Below are 22480 nucleotides of genomic sequence, written 5' to 3'. Positions count from 1 at the left end.
AAAATTCTGAAAAATTTTTATTTCAATACAGAAAATTTTGTAAAAGTGTTATTTCTATACAGAAAATTTTATAAAAATTTTGTCAAAATTGTATTTCATTAATACAGTAAATTTTGTAAAAATTTTATTTCTATACAGAAAATTTTGTAAACATTTTATTTTTATAGAAAATTTTTTCTACATTTTAGTTTTATAAAAAAATGTGTTAAATTTTTATTTATTTATTTTTTTTATTTCTATTTATTTATTTATTTGTATATTTCTACACTGCAGGACAATGTTTTGTAAAAATTTTATTTTTATACAGAAAACTTTGTAAAATTTATTTCTATATTGCAAATATTGTCAAAATTTAATTTTTAATGACAATTTTTTCACATTTTTATGGAAAAATTATTCAATTTTTTCTGGAAAATTTTTTCAATATTTTATGGGACATTTTTTCAATTTTTTTTTACTTATATACAGGAAATTTTTCAAAATTGTATTTCTATATAAAAAATTTTGTCAAAATTTTATTTCTATAGAATATTTTGTCAACATTTTATTTTTATAAATAATTTTGTTAAATTTTTATTTCTATAGAACATTTTGTCAAAATTTTGTTTTTATAGAAAATTTGGTAAAAATTTATTTCTATATAGAAAATTTTGTCAACATTTTATTTCTATAGAAAATTTTGTCAATATTTATTTCTATAAAAAATATTGTCAGAAATTTTTTTCTTTTAATAAAAAAAATTTTCAGAATTTTATTTCTACACTCAACAAAAAGTGAACTCTCTATTTCACTAAAGCCAATTTAACTTTATGTTAGTTCATGGAATTATTATGTTTGGAGAAAGTTTCATTTACTCTAATAATTTTTTGTGTACGTTAGTTAAATTAACTAAAACCGAGCAAAAAAATATACTCAAATAAAGCATAAAGATGAACTAAATTCGTGTCTTCCACAAAATAGTTCAGAATTTCTTTCAATTTGTAAATTTTACCAAAAATGTGTCCATCATGAACTTCGTATGTCACTAAAGACATTCTTGCAATTTTGAACTCCAAGTTTTTCCTTCAAACTACAAAATTTTCTTTAACAAGTGAAAAAACTTAGTTATGTCTAATAAGTTTTCTTGAATTTGTCGAAAAATATTTACTTATTTTTTATGACATCGGCGTGATGATGCCAACGTTTGTAATACTGTTTAGTTAAAATTTTCTACAAATATTAAAAATTTTCAAAAATTAAACGAAAGTTTTCTTCCTGGTGGGTTCACTGTTTTTTCAGTGTATAGCGAAAATTTTTAAAAATTTTATTTTTATATATAAAAAATTTTGTCAATTTGTTTTTATAGAATATTTTGTTAAAAATTTATATCTATATAGAAAATTTTGTAAAAATTTTATTTCGTTAGAAAATTTTGTCACAATTTTATTTTTCTATAAAAAAATTGTCAGAATTTTATTTCTATGACGAAAATTTTTAAAAATTTTATTTTTATAATACAAATTTTGTCAAAATTTTATTTCTATATGGAAAATTTTGTGAACATTTAATTTCTATAGAAAATTTGTTTTCTATGTAAAAAATTTGACCAAAATTAAATTTATATGGAAAATTTTGTCAAAGTTTTATTTTTATAGAAAATTTTGTCGAAGTTTTATTCCTATAGAAAATGTTCTAAAGAAAATTTTTTCAAAAAAAAAAAAAGAAATTATTGTTCAAAAATTTTATTTTTATAAAAATGTGTGTCACCTTTTTATTTCTATAAAATATTTTGTCAAAATTTTATTTCTATAACAAATTTTTGTCAAAATTTTATTTTGAACAGAAAATTTTGTAAAAATGTGATTTCTTTGGAGACATTTAAACATTTTCCCGGAAACCACTGTTTACAATGGATTGCTTGATATTTTTCGGTGAGAGTAAAAATACTTCTCTTGATGTGGGTGGGTAGTGAATGCTACTTAAATATTATTGCAAATGTTACCAGTGCGAGTGCTGTTGATACAGGAAAACAGGAACAGCAACATAAAGCAATGAAAATTAAATTTTTATAAAATTAACATTCAGCAAAAACAGAAAAAAGAGAAACAGAATACAAAGCTACACACCAAGCAATTCTGGTAATGTTGTGGGGGGCGGGAGAGGTGCAATTGATGGTAAATGCTATACAGGGGCAAAACGGCAAAGGCAATCCAACCAGGCAATATAATTCCTTTACTCATTTCAAAGCTAGCGTCAGAATTGTTGAGAGGGAGGACAGTCAGTCAGTCATTAATTCATTCAGCAAGAGCAATATTGCTCCACAATCACACACACACACACACTCACCGACAATTACACATTCACTGACAGAGAATAATGCTAAAACGATTGTCGTAATAAAACATACGCACATTGGGACGCACCATCAAAACACTTGAGATTCTTTGACTGCTGCCATCCATTCACCCACCTACGCCAATCAGCCTCAGCCTCCATCCATTCATCTATCCATCCCATTCAGTCGAGTCAGGATTGCATTATAAAATAACTCTACTGGTCTGGTTGTTAATAACAACAACAACAAAGCTCAAGCCGCATCATCAAGGAAAAATTTTCCCCCCTCTCTGGCACAAAAATTTCCTCTATTGCTTCGCATCGCCTGGCATCAGCTCAGCATCAACAAAAACTGATGAGGTGTTAAAGTAGGTGTTTCAAGGAGGTGGATAAATACTCTGTAGCATGTTTGGTGACGAGAAGATGAATGGCTTGGAAGTTTTTCTTCTTCTTTTTCTTAGCAAGAAAACTTTTAGTGTTGTTTCCCTGTGTGCTCTTCCGTTTGTATTTCCTATTTCTTCGTGGTTTATGTTTGGGTTTTTTTTTTTTGTTGTGTGTGCCTCTCCTGATGACTGAGCCTTGGAAATCTTCTAATTGTATTAAATACCAGAATGGCATAAGATGAAGAAGAATAATAAGAAGTAGCACAGAGAAATGTGTATGTGTACGTCTCTCAGACGTAAAACCGAAACAATGAAACAAAAACAAAACACGAAACACTTGGAGAACACAGATAGACGGACAGACAGACAGACAGATAATTGTGGAAAAATACTTAAGAAACGAATGTGGCATTAAATCAACAAACAAAACCAAAGGAAGGAATCAGGATCCAAAGAATTACTACCTTATGGGAAATGAGAAATATATATAGGAGGGAAGTTTTCGAATTGTGGAAAAAATTGAACTAAAATCAACTACTATTCATAGACTAAAAAAGAAACAAATTTGTAGGAAATTTCTATAGGAACAAAATTTTGACAAAATTTTCGTTAAAAATAAAATTTTGATAAAATTTTCGTTGGAAATAAAATTTTGACAAAATTTTCTTTGGAAATAAAATTTTGACCAAATGTTCTTTGGAAATAAAATTTTGACAAAATTTTCTTTGGAAATACAATCTTTACGAAATTTGCTATTGGAATAACATTTCGACAAAATTGCCTATAGAAATAAAATTTTGACAAAATGTTCTATAAAAATATTTTTTTTTTTGGAAATTTTTCTAAAATTTTGACAAAATTCTTTATAGAAATATAATATTAAAAAATTTTTCTATAGAAATAAAATTTTGGGAAAATTTTCGGTAGAAATAAAATTTAGAGAAAATTTTTATAAAAATAAAATTTTGATAATATTTTCTATGTACATAAAATTTTGAGAAAATTTCTATATGAATAAAATTTTAACAAAATTTTCTATAGAAATAAAATTTTGACAAAATTTTCTATAAAATATTATTTTGACAAAATTTTCTATAAAATAATATTTTGACAAAATTTCTATAAAAAAATATTTTGACAAAATTTTCTACGGAAATAAAATTTTGACAAAATTTTCTATAGGAATAAAAATTTTATAAAATTTTCGATAGAAATAAAATTTTTACAAAATTTTCTATGGAAACAAAATGTTGACAAAATTTTCTATAGATTCGGTAAAATTTTCGATAGAAATAAAATTTACAGAAAATTTTATATAAAAATAAAATTTTGATAAAATTTGCTATAGAAATAAAATAGAGAATTTTATATAAAAATAAAATTTTGATAAAATGTTCTATAGAAATAAAATTTTGACAAATTTTTTTACAGAAATATAATATTAAAAAAAAATTCTATAGAAATAAAATTTTGGTAAAATTTTCGGTAGAAATAAAATTTAGAAAAATTTTCTATGTACATAAAATTTTGATAAAATTTTCTATGTACATAAAATTTTGAGAAAAATTTCTATAGAAATAAAATTTTGACAAAATTTTCTATAGAAGTAAAATTTTGACAAAATTTTCTATAAAATAATATTTTGACAAAATTTTCTACGGAAATAAAATTTTGACAAAATTTTCTATAGGAATAAAAATTTTATAAAATTTTCGATTTTCTATAGATTCGGTAAAATTTTCGGTAGAAATAAAATTTAGAGAAAATTGTATATAAAAATAAGATTTTGATAAAATTTTCTAAAGAAATAAAATAGAGAATTTTATATAAAAATAACATTTTGATAAAATTTTCTATAGAAATAAAATTTTGACAAAATTTTTTATAGCAATATAATATTGAAAAAATTTTCTATAGAAATAAAATGTTGGTAAAATTTTCGGTAGAAATAAAATTTGGAGAAAATTTTATATAAAAATAAAATTTTGATAAAATTTTCTATGTACATAAAATTTTGAGAAAATTTCTATATGAATAAAATTTTAACAACATTTGCTATACAAAAAAAATTTTGACAAGATTTTCTATAGAAGTAAAATTTTGACAAAATTTTCTATAAAATAATATTTTGACAAAATTTTCTATATTTTTGACAAAATTTTCTAAAAGAATAAAAATTTTATAAAATTTTCGATAGAAATAAAATTTTGACAAAATTTTCTATGGAAATAAAATTTTGACAAAATTTTCTATAGAAATAAAATTTTGGTAAAATTTTCGGTAGAAATAAAATTTAGAGAAAAATTTATATAAAACTAAAATTTTGATAAAATTTTCTATGTACATAAAATTTTGAGAAAATTTCTATATGAATAAAATTTTAACAAAATTTTCTATAGAAATAAAATTTTGACAAAATTTTCTATAGAAATAAAATTTTGGTAAAATTTTCGGTAGAAATAAAATTTAGAGAAAATTTTATATAAAAATAAAATTTTGATAAAAGTTTCTATGTACATAAAATTTTGAGAAAATTTCTATGTACATAAAATTTTGAGAAAATTTCTATATGAATAAAATTTTAACAAAATTTTCTATAGAAATAAAATTTTGACAAAATTTTCTATAGAAGTAAAATATTGACAAAATTTTCTATAAAATAATATTTTGACAAAATTTTCTATAAAAAAATATTTTGACAAAATTTTCTACGGAAATAAAATTTTGACAAAATTTTCTAAAGGAATAAAAATTTTATAAAATTTACGATAGAAATAAAATTTTGACAAAATTTTCTATGAAAAAAAAATTTCGGTAGAATTAAAATTTACAGAAAATTTTATATAAAAATAAATTTTTTATAAAATTTGCTATAGAAATAAAATAGAGAATTTTATATAAAAATAAAATTTTGATAAAATGTTCTATAGAAACAAAATTTTGACAATTTTTTTTACAGAAATATAATATTAAAAAAAAATTTCTATAGAAATAAAATTTTTGTAATATTTTCGGTAGAAATAAAATTTAGAGAAAATTTTCTATGTACATAAAATTTTGATAAAATTTTCTATGTACATAAAATTTTGAGAAAAATTTCTATAGAAATAAAATTTTGACAAAATTTTCTACGGAAATAAAATTTTGACAAAATTTTCTATAGGAATAAAAATTTTATAAAATTTTCGATAGAAATAAAATTTTGATAAAATTTTCTATGGAAATAAAATTTTGACAAAATTTTCTATAGATTCGATAAAATTTTCGGTAGAAATAAAATTTAGAGAAAATTGTATATAAAAATGAAATTTTGATAAAATTTTCTATAGAAATAAAATAGAGAATTTTATATAAAAATAAAATTTTGATAAAATTTTCTATAGAAATAAAATTTTGAAAACATTTTTTATAGCAATATAATATTGAAAAAATTTTCTATAGAAATAAAATGTTGGTAAAATTTTCGGTAGAAATAAAATTTGGAGAAAATTTTATATAAAAATAAAATTTTGATAAAATTTTCTATGTACATAAAATTTTGAGAAAATTTCTATATGAATAAAATTTTGACAAAATTTTCTATAGAAGTAAAATTTTGAAAAAATTTTCTATAAAATAATATTTTGACAAAATTTTCTATAAAAAAATATTTTGACAAAATTTTCTACGGAAATAAAATTTTGACAAAATTTTCTATAGGAATAAAAATTTTATTTTGATAAAATTTTCTATGGAAATAAAATTTTGACAAAATTTTCTATAGATACGATAAAATTTTCGGTAGAAATAAAATTTAGAGAAAATTGTATATAAAAATGAAATTTTGATAAAATTTTCTATAGAAATAAAATTTTGACAAAATTTTTTATAGCAATATAATATTGAAAAAATTTTCTATAGAAATAAAATGTTGGTAAAATTTTCGGTAGAAATAAAATTTGGAGAAAATTTTATATAAAAATAAAATTTTGATAAAATTTTCTATGTACATAAAATTTTGAGAAAATTTCTATATGAATAAAATTTTAACATTTTCTATACAAATAAAATTTTGACAAGATTTTCTATAGAAGTAAAATTTTGACAAAATTTTCTATAAAATAATATTTTGACAAAATTTTCTATATAAAATATTTTGACAAAATTTTCTACGGAAATAAAATTTTGAGAAAATTTTCTATAAGAATAAAAATTTTATAAAATTTTCGATAGAAATAAAATTTTGACAAAATTTTCTATGGAAATAAAATTTTGACAAAATTTTCTATAGAAATAAAATTTTGAAAAAATTTTCGATAGAAATATAATTTTGACAAAATTTTCTATAAAAATAAAATTTTCTATGTAAATAAAATTTTGACAATATTTTCTATAGAAATAAAATTTTGACAAAATTTTCTATAGAAATATAATATTGAAAAAATTTTCTATAGAAATAAAATTTTGGTAAAATTTTCGGTAGAAATAAAATTTAGAGAAAATTTTATATAGAAATAAAATTTTGACAAAATTTTATATAGAAATAAAATTTTGACAACATTTTCTATAAAAAGAAAATTTTGAAAAAATTTTCGATAGAAAGAAAATTTTCTATAAAAATAAAATTTTTACAAAATTTTCTATAGAAATAAAATTTTGACAAAATTTTCTTTAAAAATAAAATGTTCTATGTAAATAAATTTTTGACAATATTTTGACAAAATTTTTTATAGAAATATAATATTAAAAAAATTTTCTATAGAAATAAAATTTTGGTAAAATTTGCGGTAGAAATAAAATTTAGAGAAATTTTTGTATACAAATAAAATTTTGATAAAATTTTCTATAGAAATAAAATTTTGTATGTACATAAAATTTTGAGAAAATTTCTATATGAATAAAATTTTAACAAAATTTTTTATAGAAATAAAATTTTGAGAAAAATTTCCATAGAAAATAAAATTTTGACAAAATTTTCTATAGGAATAAAATTGTAAAAAAATTTCCATAGAAATAGAATTTTGACAAAATTTTCTATAGGAATAAAATTTAAAAAAAATTTCCGATAGAAATAAAATTTTGACAAAATTTTTCATAGAAATAAACTGTTGTAGGTTTCGTATTTTCATACCACCTTCAATATTTAATAATTTATTTCTTATTTCATTTCAGGTAAGTGCACTATTGATTTGATCTTAACATGTAACCTTACGTAAGTACTGCTTTTGAAAAAAAATTTGGACGAATTGTATAAAACCTTTTAACAAAAATCTTTAGGACCTGTAGTGGAAAATTTTCAATAATTAAAAGAAAAACAGAAAACGTAGGCAAAGATTTTTTTTAGTTCTAAGATAGTAGAACTCGTTGCGTTCCATATTGCCGTCTGGTTGTTACATATTTCCCTAGAGCATTCCTTGAGGGGAAAAAGGGAAACTTCTGTGTTAGGCTCTCCTTATAGAGAGAGAGAGTTGAGACGCTTTAAGAAGTCAATTGTGTCAATTTCTTTGTTGTGAAAATGGTCCTTCGGCCTCAAACCAATATTCAATGGATAACAGTGGTAGTTATATGTACCAAATAGTAGGTACATAAATGGTCCATCTGAGACAATTATGGTCCTTCGACCAAATTTCGCAAAATGATGAGTGGTCATGTAGCGATTTTGGATTGGCTTACCAATTAACATCCGAATCGAAGGACCATTAAACCCGATATGGTCCCTCCACCAAATAGGTTTTTGGTCCTTCGACTACACCAGCATAGCCATTTAATTACAAAAAAAAACCCTTTTCATTACATGCATAAAACCTAGTTTGACTCGGAACAAAATTTATTTTTGGTCCTTCGAACACATTAAAATTCCCATTCATAGAGAGAATTATGGTCCTTCGACCAACTTTTGCCATAAAAAGATTCTCATTGAATTAGAGTGACATTAAACTCAAAATCGAAGGACTATAAAAAGGGTTTTGATAACCTTTACAAAAAGATTTTTGGTCCTTCTGCTACACCAACATGGGCTTTAAATGGCAAAAAACATTTTCTGTGGATTGAATTGACATTAAAAACCTAATAAAAAACGGATTGATATTGAAACCCAGGTCAAACTGTTATATATAGAGATGGGTATCCTGATAGATTGTGGTACAAAAATTGGTCCTTCGTTCTACTTGAAGTCCAATTTATTTTCTTATTTTTATTGGTCCTTCGTTTTCCTTGAAGTCCAATTTATTTTATTATTATTATTTTTTTTTTTGTTTTGTTTCTGAAGCAGAGAGCACTGCTTTTGCTTTTTCCATGCAGTCACATTATTTTCGGGATCTGTTATAGAACAATGAATATCCCTGACTGAAATCCCTGTATTTATTTTGTTTCTACCCCGCTTAAATTGTGATTCTTAAACCTTGTGATACAAAAAATGGTCCTTCGATCTGCTAGAAGTCAATTTTATTATCTTATTTTTGTGTTTGTTTTTGCAGCTTAGAGCACTGTTTTTGCGTAGGCAGAAAAATAGGCTAATTAAGTGTGTCAAAGCAAAATGGTCCTTCGATTCCGTTCATTGGGAGAAAATCAGAAACTATCCCCTATAGTCATGTTAGATTCGTCTGCAATGAAGTCACACTGTTGTAGGGATCTGTTATAGAAAAATGAATATCCCTGACAGAATTCCCTGTGTTTATTTTGTTTCTACTCCTCTCGAACTGTGATTCGAACTGTTATATAGAGATGGGTATCCTGACAGATTGTGGTGCAAAAATTGGTCCTTCGCTCTTCTTGAAGTCTAATTTATTTTCTTATTTTTATTGGTCCTTCGTTTTCCTTGAAGTCCAATTTATTTTCTTATTTTTATTTTATTTTTTTTTGTTTCTGAAGCAGAGAGCACTGCTTTTGCTTTTTCAATGCAGTCACACTATTTTTAGAATCTGTTATAGAACAATGAATATCCCTGACTGAACTCCCTGTGTGTTATTTTGTTTCTACCCCGCTTAAATTGTGATTCTTAAACCTTGTGATACAAAAAATGGTCCTTCGATCTGCTAGAAGTCAATTTTATTATCATATTTTTTGTTTGGTTTTGCAGCTTAGAGCACTGTTTTTACGTAGGCAGAAGAATAGGCTAATCAAGGTTGTCTTAGCTGTTATCAAAGCAAAATGGTCCTTCGATTCCGTTCATTGAGAGAAAATCATAAACTATTCGATTCGTCTGCAATGAAGTCACACTGTTTTAGGGATCTGTTATATAGTCTTGAGTATCCCTGAAAGATTCCCTGTGCCTGTTTTGTTTCTACACCGCTCATATTGTGATTCTTAAACCTTGTGATACAAAAAATGGTCCTTCGATCTGCTAGAAGTCAATTTTATTTACTTATTTTTGAAGTTGTGAAGAGCACTGCTTTAACAAAATGGTCCTTCGTTCTCCCTAAAGTCAATTTTATTTTCTTATTTCTGTTTTGCTTTTGCAAGCAATTCTTTCCATTTTCAATCGTATCCTCGTTACATACAAATGGAGAACAAGGACATAGCGAAAAAAAAGATTTGCCTACTAACGCCTGTCATTTAACATGAAACGCTTTAAAATGTAAGGAACAGCTCAAAAGAACCGAGATGAAATTTATAACGAGGGTTTAAGGATTAAAGGCATCCCATCCACATTCTCAATGTAATGCAACGCACTGGAACACCGGCCATCAACAGCAAAATTTCTAGGAAAAAAGCAAAAGAATCAAACGAAGAGAAAATGGAAAATGTTACCACATAGCCTTCATCAAAAGGATAAAGCAAAGAAGGGGGGCGATACCAAGAAATGATATTAAGAATAAGGAAAACACTTAATGCTGTCAGTAGATGTTTTACAGCTAGGATACCATACCGTAAGAGAAAGCGAGCGAACGAGCGAAGTTATCCCCCAGCTTAAATCTACACTAGGCGGAAAATCTACGTATACAAGGCTATGACCCCACAATGTCTACAGATAAGGCTGCGGGAGCAGTTTCTACCGTCACCCCATACACAAATGAACTGAATTGGCCTTCTTTACATACCTCAACCAGAGAAATCGCATCAAGTCTTATTAGCAGGCTATCCATGACCAAAGAAACAAACCCCCAAAATTGCTATATTATTGCAGAACACAAAAGAGAGTGCAAAAGAGCAAAGAAGATAGAAAGACCAAGACATGTAGACAGCCCAGCCAAAAAACGACCCAAAAGACCAGCAGAAAAACAGACGGACTGGCAAAGCGTGTGCAATAAATTTTTCAATGTCAAACCAGCAATGATCCCACACACACAGAGCAAACAAGCCACCAAAGAAGCATCAGGCTGAGCCAACAACTAACCAATCGACCAACATTGCAGCCAATACAGCTTTTCCTACAATTTCGGTGTATCCCGAAAAAAAAAAAACCGGTGCTACTCACTTGCCCAAAAACGTCAGGACGACGAGCTCATTGGCGACGGCTGACTTTGTGATAAATCCACCAGCCAGCCAGCCAGTCAGGCAAGTGCAATGCACCAGCAACAGCAGCAGCAAAGGCAACAAACTAACCACCAAACACCCAGCCGGCCATCAAGCGTTTAGACCATGTGTGTGTAGTCTGGAGATAGAGCAAAGAAGATAGATGCCATCGTTTTATCTATCTGCCGCTTATATCCAATTGCTGCGAAATGTGTCTAAGAAGGAAGTTGATAAGTTAGTAATCGTACAAAAGCGATAATAAAGCATCTTTGCATTCTCATCAGGACTCCAGCAGTGGCACCTCTATAAGGAATACCAAAGAGATGGAGATGGAGCAAACGGGGCGGAGAGTATAAAAAAATCACCCCTTCTTTCTTTGAAAAACATAAAGGATACCAAAGAATGCAACATAGCATCATAGCAGCTTGTTGGGGGGAAAAAAGCGAATCTATCTCCCAATAGAGTTGGCTTCAAATGATAAACGTAACAACATTGCAGAATTCCCATATATCTAAAATAACATGAAAGCAGATACCGATACCGGGTTCTCTCAGGCAGTCAGGCAGAGGGTTAAGTGGCATACTACATACTCTTGCAGTTTGATTCCATGTAACATCCAATGTTCAATGCATCCAAAATGAAATCACTCAATTATATCAAAGTGTCGAAATTCTCCATTCAACATAAATCAATTGTTCGGAACATGTGCCAATACAAGGCCAACATGTTATGAGTAATGATATGATCCTTGGATGTGGGAAGAGAGATGCTCGAAGATGTTTGAAATTAATGAAGTTCTTTCGATTATAGAATCGATTTGGAATATTGACAGTATCCATTCCACAATGAAGATGGGTGTTCAACTTTATCTTGCAATGGTTAATTGGGAAGTAGATACGATTACGTCTAAAATGGCATTATAACCGTGGTCGAAGGACCACAAATAGTTAGGCCTTTGATCCAACTAAAATAAAACCCCTAATCGAAGGACCAAAATAAAAATGTTGATTCTTTCAACTATTCATGATATTTGGTAGGTCCTTAGACTACAAAAATAATCGATAGATCGTGGATTGAATACTAACCACCAAAAATGTCTGGTCTTTCGAGCCACCGTGTGCAATGGTTAGCATGCCCGCCTTGCATACACAAGGTCGTGAGTTCGATTCCTGCTTCGATCGAACTCCCAAAAAGTTTTTCAGCGGTGGATTATCCCACCTCAGTAATGCTGGTGACATTTCTGAGGGTTTCAAAGCTTCTCTATGTGGTTTCACTGCAATATGGACCGCCGTTGGGACTCGGCTATAAAAAGGAGGTCCCTTGACATTGACCTCAACATGGAATCAGGCAGAACTCAGTGATAAGAGAGAAATTCACCACTGGATTGTATACTGATCAAAGCCATGGATTGGATACTGACCATAAAAAATGATTGGCCTTTCGAACAGATCACAATACCAACGTCCGACGATTAAATCAAGCCAACTTTTGATAAAAAGATGAGTGCTCCTGGATTGGCATTTAAACCGGAGTCGAAAGACCACCAAAACAGTTTTAGTTCCTTCACCAAATAGAGATAAGCTGCCAAAACAAAATGTTGGTCCTTCGACTATACCAACATAGGCTTTCAATGGCAAACAAAAAAAACACATTCTGCGGATTGGACTGACGTTAAAGTACTGAAAAAACTGTCCCTCGCTAAAAAATTTACCTGAAAGTGGATTGACGCTTCAACCACGGTCGAAGGATCAATAACATTTGTTGGTCTTTGACCTAATCAGGATTATTTGAATAAAACTTCTAATCGAAGGAGCAAAATAAAAATTTAGAGATAACCTGTAAAAACCAACATTCTGCGAATTGTATTGACATTAAAACTCTAATCAAAAACCAAAAAAAAATTTGTCCCTTAGGAACAATGGTCCTTCAAATAAAGATCCCATTTCAAAGAGAGAATTGTGGTCCTTCGACCAAATTTCGCAAAATGATGATTGGTCATGTATTGACAGCGGACTGGATTGCCATTCAAATCAAAATCGAAGGACCATTAAAAAGTGTTTTGGTCCCTCAACTAAACTAGTGTCAACCTGAAAAAAAAAGATTGTTGGTCATTCGACTTCACCAATATATTTAGGCATTCAATTGCAACAAGTTAGGATAGGAAAACACTAAATTTTAATGACATTAAAACTGATTATTTTTGGTCCTTCTGATAAATCAAGATCCCCTTTCCAAGAGAGCATTGTGGTCCTTTGTCCAAATCATGCCAACTGTGGCAAACAGATAAATGGTTCTGTATTGACATTGGATTGGAATTTAAATCCGAATACCATCAAAGGAGTTTTGGTCCCTCCACAAAATAGAGACAACCATCCAAAACAAAATTTTGGTCCGTCGACTACACCAACATAGGCAAAAAACCTTCTTGCGGATTGGATTGACATTAAAACCTGAAAGAAAAAAATAATTTTTGTCCTTCGATAAAAAAATCTACCTGAAGTTGGATTGGCATTGCAACCCAGGTCGAAGGACCAAAAACATTTGTGGTTCTTTGACCTAATCAAGATAATTGAAATAAATCAAGATCCCATTTGGGAGCCACCGTGGTGCAATGGTTAGCATGCCCGCCTTGCATACACAAGATCGTGGGTACGATTCCTGCTTCGACCGAACACCAAAAAGATTTTCAGCGGTGGATTATACCACCTCATTAATGCTGGTGACATTTCTGAGGGTTTCAAAGCTTCTCTAAGTGGTTTAACTGCAATGTGGAACGCCGTTCGGACTCGGCTATAAAAAGGAGGTCCCTTGTCATAGAGCTTAACATGGAATCGGGCAGCACTCAGTGATAAGAGAGAAGTTCACCAATGTGGTATCACAATGGACTGAATAGTCTAAGTGAGCCTGATACATCGGACTGCCACCTAACCTAACCTAACCTAAGATCCCATTTCAAAGAGAGAATTGTGGACCTTCGCCCTAATTTCGCAAAATGACGAATGGTCATGTATCGACATGGGACTAGCTTGCCATTGAAAGCCGAATCGAAGGACCATTAAGAGTTTTGGGACCTCAACCAAAAATATGTTTGGTCCTTCGACTCCACCAACGAATGCATTCAATGACAACAAATCTCTGGATACGCAAATCCTAAACTTGATTGACATTAAAACTCTGATCATAATTTATTATTGGCCCTTCGAAGAATTGAGGATTCCCTTTGAAAGAGAGAATTGTGGTCCTTCGTTCAAATTAAGCCGATCTTTTGGAACCAAACTGAATTTTCCTGTATTGACCTTGGACTAGATTTTCATTAAAATCTCTATCGAGGGACCATTAAAAGAGTTTGCGTACATCTACCAAATAAAGTTAAGGTGTCCAAAAAGACACCTTCTGCGGATTGGACCGGCAATAAAACTGGGATCAAAAACCTCAACATTTGTTGTGCTTTTGGAATTTTACTGATACCGAAACCCTAGTCCTTCGAGCAAATCCAGATCCCATTTCAAAGAGAGAATTGTGGTCTTTCGAGCTAATTTTGCAAAATGATGATTGGTTTTGGTACTTCAACCAAACAGATTTTTGGTCCTTCGACTCCACCAACATTGGTCCTTCGACTCCATCGATTGCAACAAATATTTTTTCTCCGGATACGCAAACCCTAAATTTGATTGACATTAAAACTTTGATTGAAATTTATGATTGGTCCTTCGAAGAAATCATGATCCCGTCTCAAAATGAGAAACATGGTCCTTCGACCAAATTAAGCCAATCTTTTGCAACAAAAAAAAAAATCCCTGTATTGACATTGGGCTGCATTGCCAATAAAATCCCAATCGAAGGACCATCAAAAGAGGTTTTAAACCCTCCACCAAATACAAAAAGATTTTTGGTACTTCGACTACACCAACATAAGCTTTCAATGGCAAAAAAAAAAATTGCATTGGATTTTTGTCCTTCGAGAAAAAATCAACGTGGAATTGATTTGATAGTGAAATCCCGGTCGAAAGACCAAACATATATTTGGTTCTTCGACCTAATCAGGATAAGTTTTCCATATATATTTGGCCCTACATTAACATTGAATTGAAATAAAATACAACCTGTAATCGGAGGACCAAAATGAGAATTTTACCGCTTCCATGTTTGGTCCTTCGACCAAATCATGATCTCCTTTCCATGCACTCATCTATATGACAGGTGTCATGAGGACCACAGCCACTGCCGCTCTGGAGGTACTGGTGGGATTTATCCCACTCGATTTACACGTAAGGAAGACGGCTGAACTGACACTTCTGAGACTCAGGAGCTTGAACACGCTGGAGAGGACAGCCTGCAGGCATACTGAAATTCGGGACGGGCAGTATAGAGAGACCGATCATATGGCCAAGGAGCATGTTTATCATCACAAACCGGCATACATTATACCAAGTATGGAGGAGTGGGAAGACAGGAGGATACCCTTCGGAACCCTGAACGGATCAAAGATGGAGGAAGGAACGGGCAGCGGAATCTATTGTAGTCAACTAGGAATAAGGGAGTCTTACACGCTGGATAGTGATTGCAGTATTTTTCAGGCTGAGATTTCTGCGATCACAAAGGCTGCTGAGTCGCTGTTGATGAGGCCGTTATTCAGAAGCGATATCAGCTTCTTCATCGACAGTCAGGCAGCTATAAAGGCATTGTGCAGTGCTGACATAAGGTCTAGGGTAGTCAGCCGCTGTCGTCGAGAACTCAAAGTTCTCACTGAACAACATAATATAACTCTGTGCTGGGTACCTGGGTACTATGGGATAATAGGAAATGAGAAAGCGGATGTGCTGGCTAAGGCGGGTGCTCGTGGAACGAACAACGTCCTAGCGGACGTTTTTCCTCCACTATCTTCTTATCATTACAGGATAGAGGTTAAATATGATGAGCAATGGCGAAGACGCTGGGTCTCTACGGATGGTTGCGAGCAAACCAAGTTGATATGGGATGAAAAGAAACGTAGGAACTGTGAAATTTTGTTGTCGATGAACAGAGAGGAATTACGGCCATTGATTGGTATCATAACAGGACACAACACACATGGTAAGAATAGGACTTAAAGACGATGATATCTGTAGATGGTGCCTGGACCCGGAAGTTACGGAGGACTCGTGTCAGTGCCCAGCTTTATCCTTTAGAAGAAACAAGATACTGGGCTCCTTTTTCTTTCAGGCTCTCACTGATCTGCGGGAGTGCAGCTTAAGAAACATACTTGCATTCATCAGGGCCTCTGGTTGGTTATTCTGAGATTTCTTTCAAAGAGAACGAGCAGGTGGAAGTTTCTGGGACAAATCGGCCCCATTGGAAGGAGAAGGATTGAAAATCACAATCCTTATGTACATAAGCCATTCACGAAAGTCCATAACCAATTAAGCCCCGAATTAAATGGTGACTGCATGTCTACCACAAAAAAGTTTGGTCCTTCGACATTGTGATGGAAAAACTAACCAATGTGCCACACTTTAATCTGAACGGATTTATGCACAGTTAAAAATGGTTTTGGTTTTTGGTATTTGCGATTTCATCTCTAACAATATTATTTGCCACACTTATCTATGATAATTACCAAATCTAGATGGCGCTGCCATCACATTTGAAATTCATTCCAATATTTCTATATATACTCCCATAATTTAATCAACTTCAATCTTCTTTGTAAACCTGTCCACAATACTTCTGCTTTCAATAGCCAACCATGCTTTTTTTTCTAAACTTTGATGAAGAATGTCTCGATGAATCTAAATCACCTAGAGGAGTATATGCATCACTCTGCAATGCATGAAGTTGCAGTTGCAACTTGTACTTACAGAAGTATCTACGACTTCGACTACTTTTTCGATTGCAAGCAGGCATTGCAAGGTATGCCAGGCATTTTAATCGCGCTATCGAGACTTCATTAGTGAAACAATATCCAACATTTCCTTTTGCTGTTGCAACCATCAGATGTTGGTGATGATGTCGATGTTCGTGGTTACAACGGATGTTTGGTTGCACAGTTAAATGCATTTGAATGCAGCAAATTTCGGTTTTTCGGTAAGTGCAAGCAAGAGCTGAGCGGATAAGAGACGACAACGACGAAATGTAGCATCGCATTCAATGGGAGGCTAAGAATGCGCTGGGCTGAGAGGCTGACTATGGATGTGAGCATGAGCATGTCTATCAGCATATCTGTCTCTTTGACTCCGCAGTCAGTCTGTCAGTGGAAAAATGCATTGCCATGCGACTAAAGCATTGTGAAATGGGCGGGTAACACCTTTTTAAAACTCCTCACTTATTCAGTCATATTTGCCTACTAATGGTCGTCCATATACACAAACGAACACTAAAGACAAAACGAATTTCCAGCCCCAGTGAACATAAAGGGTGATTCTTTTGAGGTTAGGATTTTCATGCATTAGTATTTGACAGATCACGTGGGATTTCAGACATGGTGTCAAAGAGAAAGATGCTCGGTATGCTTTGACATTTCATCATGAATAGACTTACTAACGAGCCACAACGTCGAATTTTCAGTGAATGGGCCCTAGAAAAGTTGGCAGAAAATCCGCTTTTTTATCGACAAATTTTGTTCAGCGATGAGGCTCATTTCTGGTTGAATGGCTACGTAAATAAGCAAAATTGCCGCATTTGGAGTGAAGAGCAACCAGAAGCCGTTCAAGAACTGCCCATGCATCCCGAAAAATGCACTGTTTGGTGTGGTTTGTACGCTGGTGGAATCATTGGACCGTATTTTTTCAAAGATGCTGTTGGACGCAACGTTACGGTGAATGGCGATCGCTATCGTTCGATGCTAACAAACTTTTTGTTGCCAAAAATGGTTGACATGTGGTTTCAACAAGATGGCGCTACATGCCACACAGCTCGCGATTCTATGGCCATTTTGAGGGAAAACTTCGGAGAACAATTCATCTCAAGAAATGGACCGGTAAGTTGGCCACCAAGATCATGCGATTTGACGCCTTTAGACTATTTTTTGTGGGGCTACGTCAAGTCTAAAGTCTACAGAAATAAGCCAGAAACTATTCCAGCTTTGGAAGACAACATTTCCGAAGAAATTCGGGCTATTCCGGCCGAAATGCTCGAAAAAGTTGCCCAAAATTGGACTTTCCGAATGGACCACCTAAGACGCAGCCGCGGTCAACATTTAAATGAAATTATCTTCAAAAAGTAAATGTCATGGACCAATCTAACGTTTCAAATAAAGAACCGATGAGATTTTGCAAATTTTATGCGTTTTTTTAAAAAAAAAAGTTATCAAGCTCTTAACAAATCACCCTTTACAACGCCCCACTAGCAAGTCAGGCAGATTGCTTGCCATACCAAATGAGTGAAGAAATGCAAACTACGATGACAACGAGTACTTAAGTGAATTCGATACTTGTGTCAATGAATTGTTTTAAAATTGTCTTTCACTTTGACGTAGCAGCCGTACTGTGTACACTTCAGCCGAAATACGAAATCCTCTTGGCCAACCATCCACCCCTTTTGTTTCATTTCATGTGGATAATGTTTCCCTATGATGATGATGATGATTTCGAGGAAATCCACAAAAATATATTTGGAGTAAAAATTCCATGAGACATTACGGTCTATGGTTACGTCTACGTAATAATATGGAATCCGAAAATATGTTTTTATGATTGTTCGTTCGAACAACCCTCTATACATACACTGTCATTAACTGAAATATGTGGACACTTTACGGAAGTTTTTTTGGTTGATGGCATTATGATGTAAATGGCACAATGGGAAGATTTACATGGTTTATCCCATTAAAATGGGAAAATTCAAAATTTCAGAAGAGTCTATGATCGGGCGCCACTTGCTGGCAGTTTCAAAGTTGTAACATTTTTTTTAGAAAAATAAAATTATAACCAATTCCTTAAACTAAATCAACTAATCCCAAAACTGTTAGAAAATTAATATTCTATGATAGTCCATACTGGGGCGCCACTTAGTGACAGTTTCAAAGTTTTAACTATTTTGTCTATCAACATAAAATTGATAGTTGAAAAATGGTATAGAAAATCTTATAAACGTCCATGCTCGGGCGTCATTCATGGTTATAGTTGGTAGAATTCTACCAAAATTGGTTGATTTGTTTGGTAGATTGGTAGAATTTTGACAAAATTTTCAATAGAAATAAAATTTTGACAAAATTTTATTTCTATAGAAAATTTTGTCAATTTTTTATAGAAATAAAATTTTTAAAAATTTTCTATAGAAATAAAATTTTGCGAAAATTTTCTATAGAAATAAAATTTTGCGAAAATTTTCTATAGAAATAAAATTTTGACCAAATTTTCTATAGAAATAAAATTTTGACAAAATTTTCTACGGAAATAAAATTTTGAGAAAATTTTCTATAGAAATAAAATTTTGACAAAATTTTCTATAGAATTAAAATTTTGTTAAAATTTTCTATAGAATTAAAATTTTGACAAAATTTTCTATATAAATTAAATTTTGACAAAATTTTCTATAGCAATAAAATTTTGACACAATTTTTTATAGAAATAAAATTTTGACAACATTTTCTATAGATAAAATTTTCAGAAAATTTTCTATAGAAATAAAATTTTGTTAAAATTTTCTATAGAATTAAATTTTTGACAAAATTCTTTATAGAATTAAAATTTTGTTAAAATTTTCTATAGAAATAAAATTTTGAAAATTTTCTACGGAAATAAAATTTTGAGAAAATTTTCTATAGAAATAAAACTTTGAGAAAAATTTTTATAGATATAAAATTTTGAAAAAATTTTTTATAGAAATAAAATTTTGAAAAAAATTTTCTATAGAAATAAAATTTTGACAAAATTTTCTATAGCAATAAAATTTTGACAAAATTTTCTATAGCAATAAAATTTTGACACAATTTTTTATAGAAATAAAATTTTGACAACAATTTCTATAGATAAAATTTTCAGAAAATTTTCTATAGAAATAAAATTTTGTTAAAATTTTCTATAGAATTAAATTTTTGACAAAATTCTTTATAGAATTAAAATTTTGTTAAAATTTTCTATAGAAATAAAATTTTGACAATTTTCTACGGAAATAAAATTTTGAGAAAATTTTCTATAGAAATAAAACTTTGAGAAAAATTTTTATAGATATAAAATTTTGAAAAAATTTTCTATAGAAATAAAATTTTAACAAAATTTCCTATAGAAATAAATTTTCTATATAAATTAAATTTTGACAAAATTTTCTTTAGAAATAAAATAATGACAAAATTTTCTTTAGAAATAAAATAATGACAAAATTTTCTATAGAAATAAAATTTTGAAAACATTTGCTATAGAAATAAAATTTTGACAAAATTTTCTATATAATTAAAATTTTGTTAAAATTTTCTATCGAAATAAAATTTTGACAAAATTTTCTATAGGAATAAAATTTTGAGAAAATTTTCTATAGAATTAAAATTTTGTTAAAATTTTCTATAGAAATAAATTTTTGACAAAATTTTCTATAAAAATAAATTTTTTTTTATAGAAATAAAATGTTGACAAAATTTTCTATAGAATTAACATTTTGTTAAAATTTTCTATAGAATTAAAATTTTGACGAAATTTTCTATATAATTAAAATTTTGACGAAATTTTCTATAGAAATAAAATTTTGCGAAAATTTTCTATAGAATTAAAATTTTGTTAAAATTTTCTATAGAATTGCTATTTTGGCAAAATTTTATATAGAAATAAAATTTTGACAAAATTTTCTATAAAAAAAAATTTTTGACAAAATTTTCTATAGAATTAAAATTTTGTTAAAATTTTCTATAGAATTAAAATTTTGTTAAAATTTTCTATAGAATTGAAATTTTGTTAAAATTTTCTATAGAATTAAAATTTTGTTAAAATTTTCTATAGAAATAAAATTTTGCGAAAATTTTCCATAGAATTAAAATTTTGTTAAAATTTTCTATAGAATTAAAATTTTGTTAAAATTTTCTATAGAACTAAAATTTTGACAAAATTTTCTATAAAAATAAAATTTTTTTTATAGAAGTAAAATGTTGACAAAATTTTCTATAGGAATAAAATGTTGACAAAATTTTCTATAGAAATAAAATTTTATTAAAATTTTCTATTGACTTTTTTGACAAAATTTTCTATAGAAATAAATTTTTGACAAAATTTTCTATAAAAATAAATTTTTTTTATAGAAATAAAATGTTGACAAAATTTTCTATAGGAATAAAATGTTGACAAAATTTTCTATAGAAATAAAATTTTGACAAAATTTTCTATAGAATTAACATTTTGATAAAATTTCTATAGAATTAAAATTTTGACAAAATTTTCTATAGAATTAAAATTTTGTTAAAATTTGCTATAGAAATAAAATTTTGTTAAAATTTTCTATAGAAATAAAATTTTGAGAAAATTTTTTATAGAAGTAAAATTTTGACAAAATTTTCTATAAAAATAAAATTTTGACAAAATTTTCTGTAGAAATAAAATTTTGAGAAAATTTTCTATAGAATTAAAATTTTGTTAAAATTTTATATAGAATTAAAATTTTGACAAAATTTTCTATAGAAATGAAATTTTGAGAAAATTTTCTATAGAAATAAAATTTTGTTAAAATTTTCTATAGGAATAAAATGTTGACAAAATTTTCTGCAGAATTAAAATTTTGTTAAAATTTTCTATAGAAATAAAATTTTGAGAAAATTTTTTATAGAAGTAAAATTTTGACAAAATTTTCTATAAAAATAAAATTTTGACAAAATTTTCTATAGAAATAAAATTTTGAGAAAATTTTCTATAGAATTAAAATTTTGTTAAAATTTTATATAGAATTAAAATTTTGACAAAATTTTCTATAGAAATAAAATTTTGAGATAATTTTCTATAGAAATAAAATTTTGAGAAAATTTTCTATAGAACTAACATTTTGAGAAAATTTTCTATAGAAATAAAATTTTGCAAAATTTTATATAGAATTAAAATTTTGTTAAAATTTTCTGTAGAATTAAAATTTTGAGAAAATTTTCTATAGAAATAAAATTTTGCACAATTTTCTATAGAATTGCTATTTTGGCAAAATTTTATATAGAAATAAAATTTTGACAAAATTTTCTATAAAAAATAAATTTGAACAAAATTTTCTATAGAATTAAAATTTTGTTAAAATTTTCTATAGAATTAAAATTTTGTTAAAATTTTCTATAGAATTGAAATTTTGTTAAAATTTTCTATAGAATTAAAATTTTGTTAAAATTTTCTGTAGAAATAAAATTTTGTTAAAATTTTCTATAGAATTAAAATTTTGTTAGAATTTTCTGTAGAACTGAAATTTTGTTAAAA

General features: G+C 28.6%; 1 protein-coding gene across 1 annotated transcript in view; it reads left to right on the top strand.

Annotated features, from left to right (window-relative positions):
* LOC142235705 (uncharacterized) overlaps positions 1-22480 on the top strand; it is a 450997-nt gene that overhangs the window by 199654 nt on the left and 228863 nt on the right. The gene's annotated exons all lie outside the window — the stretch shown is intronic.

Source organism: Haematobia irritans, chromosome 1 (assembly GCF_050003625.1).
Source record: "Haematobia irritans isolate KBUSLIRL chromosome 1, ASM5000362v1, whole genome shotgun sequence".
In the NCBI taxonomy this organism is placed as follows: domain Eukaryota; kingdom Metazoa; phylum Arthropoda; class Insecta; order Diptera; family Muscidae; genus Haematobia; species Haematobia irritans.
The sequence above is the reverse complement of the archived record's forward strand: the minus strand, read 5'-3'. Positions and strand labels throughout refer to the sequence as shown.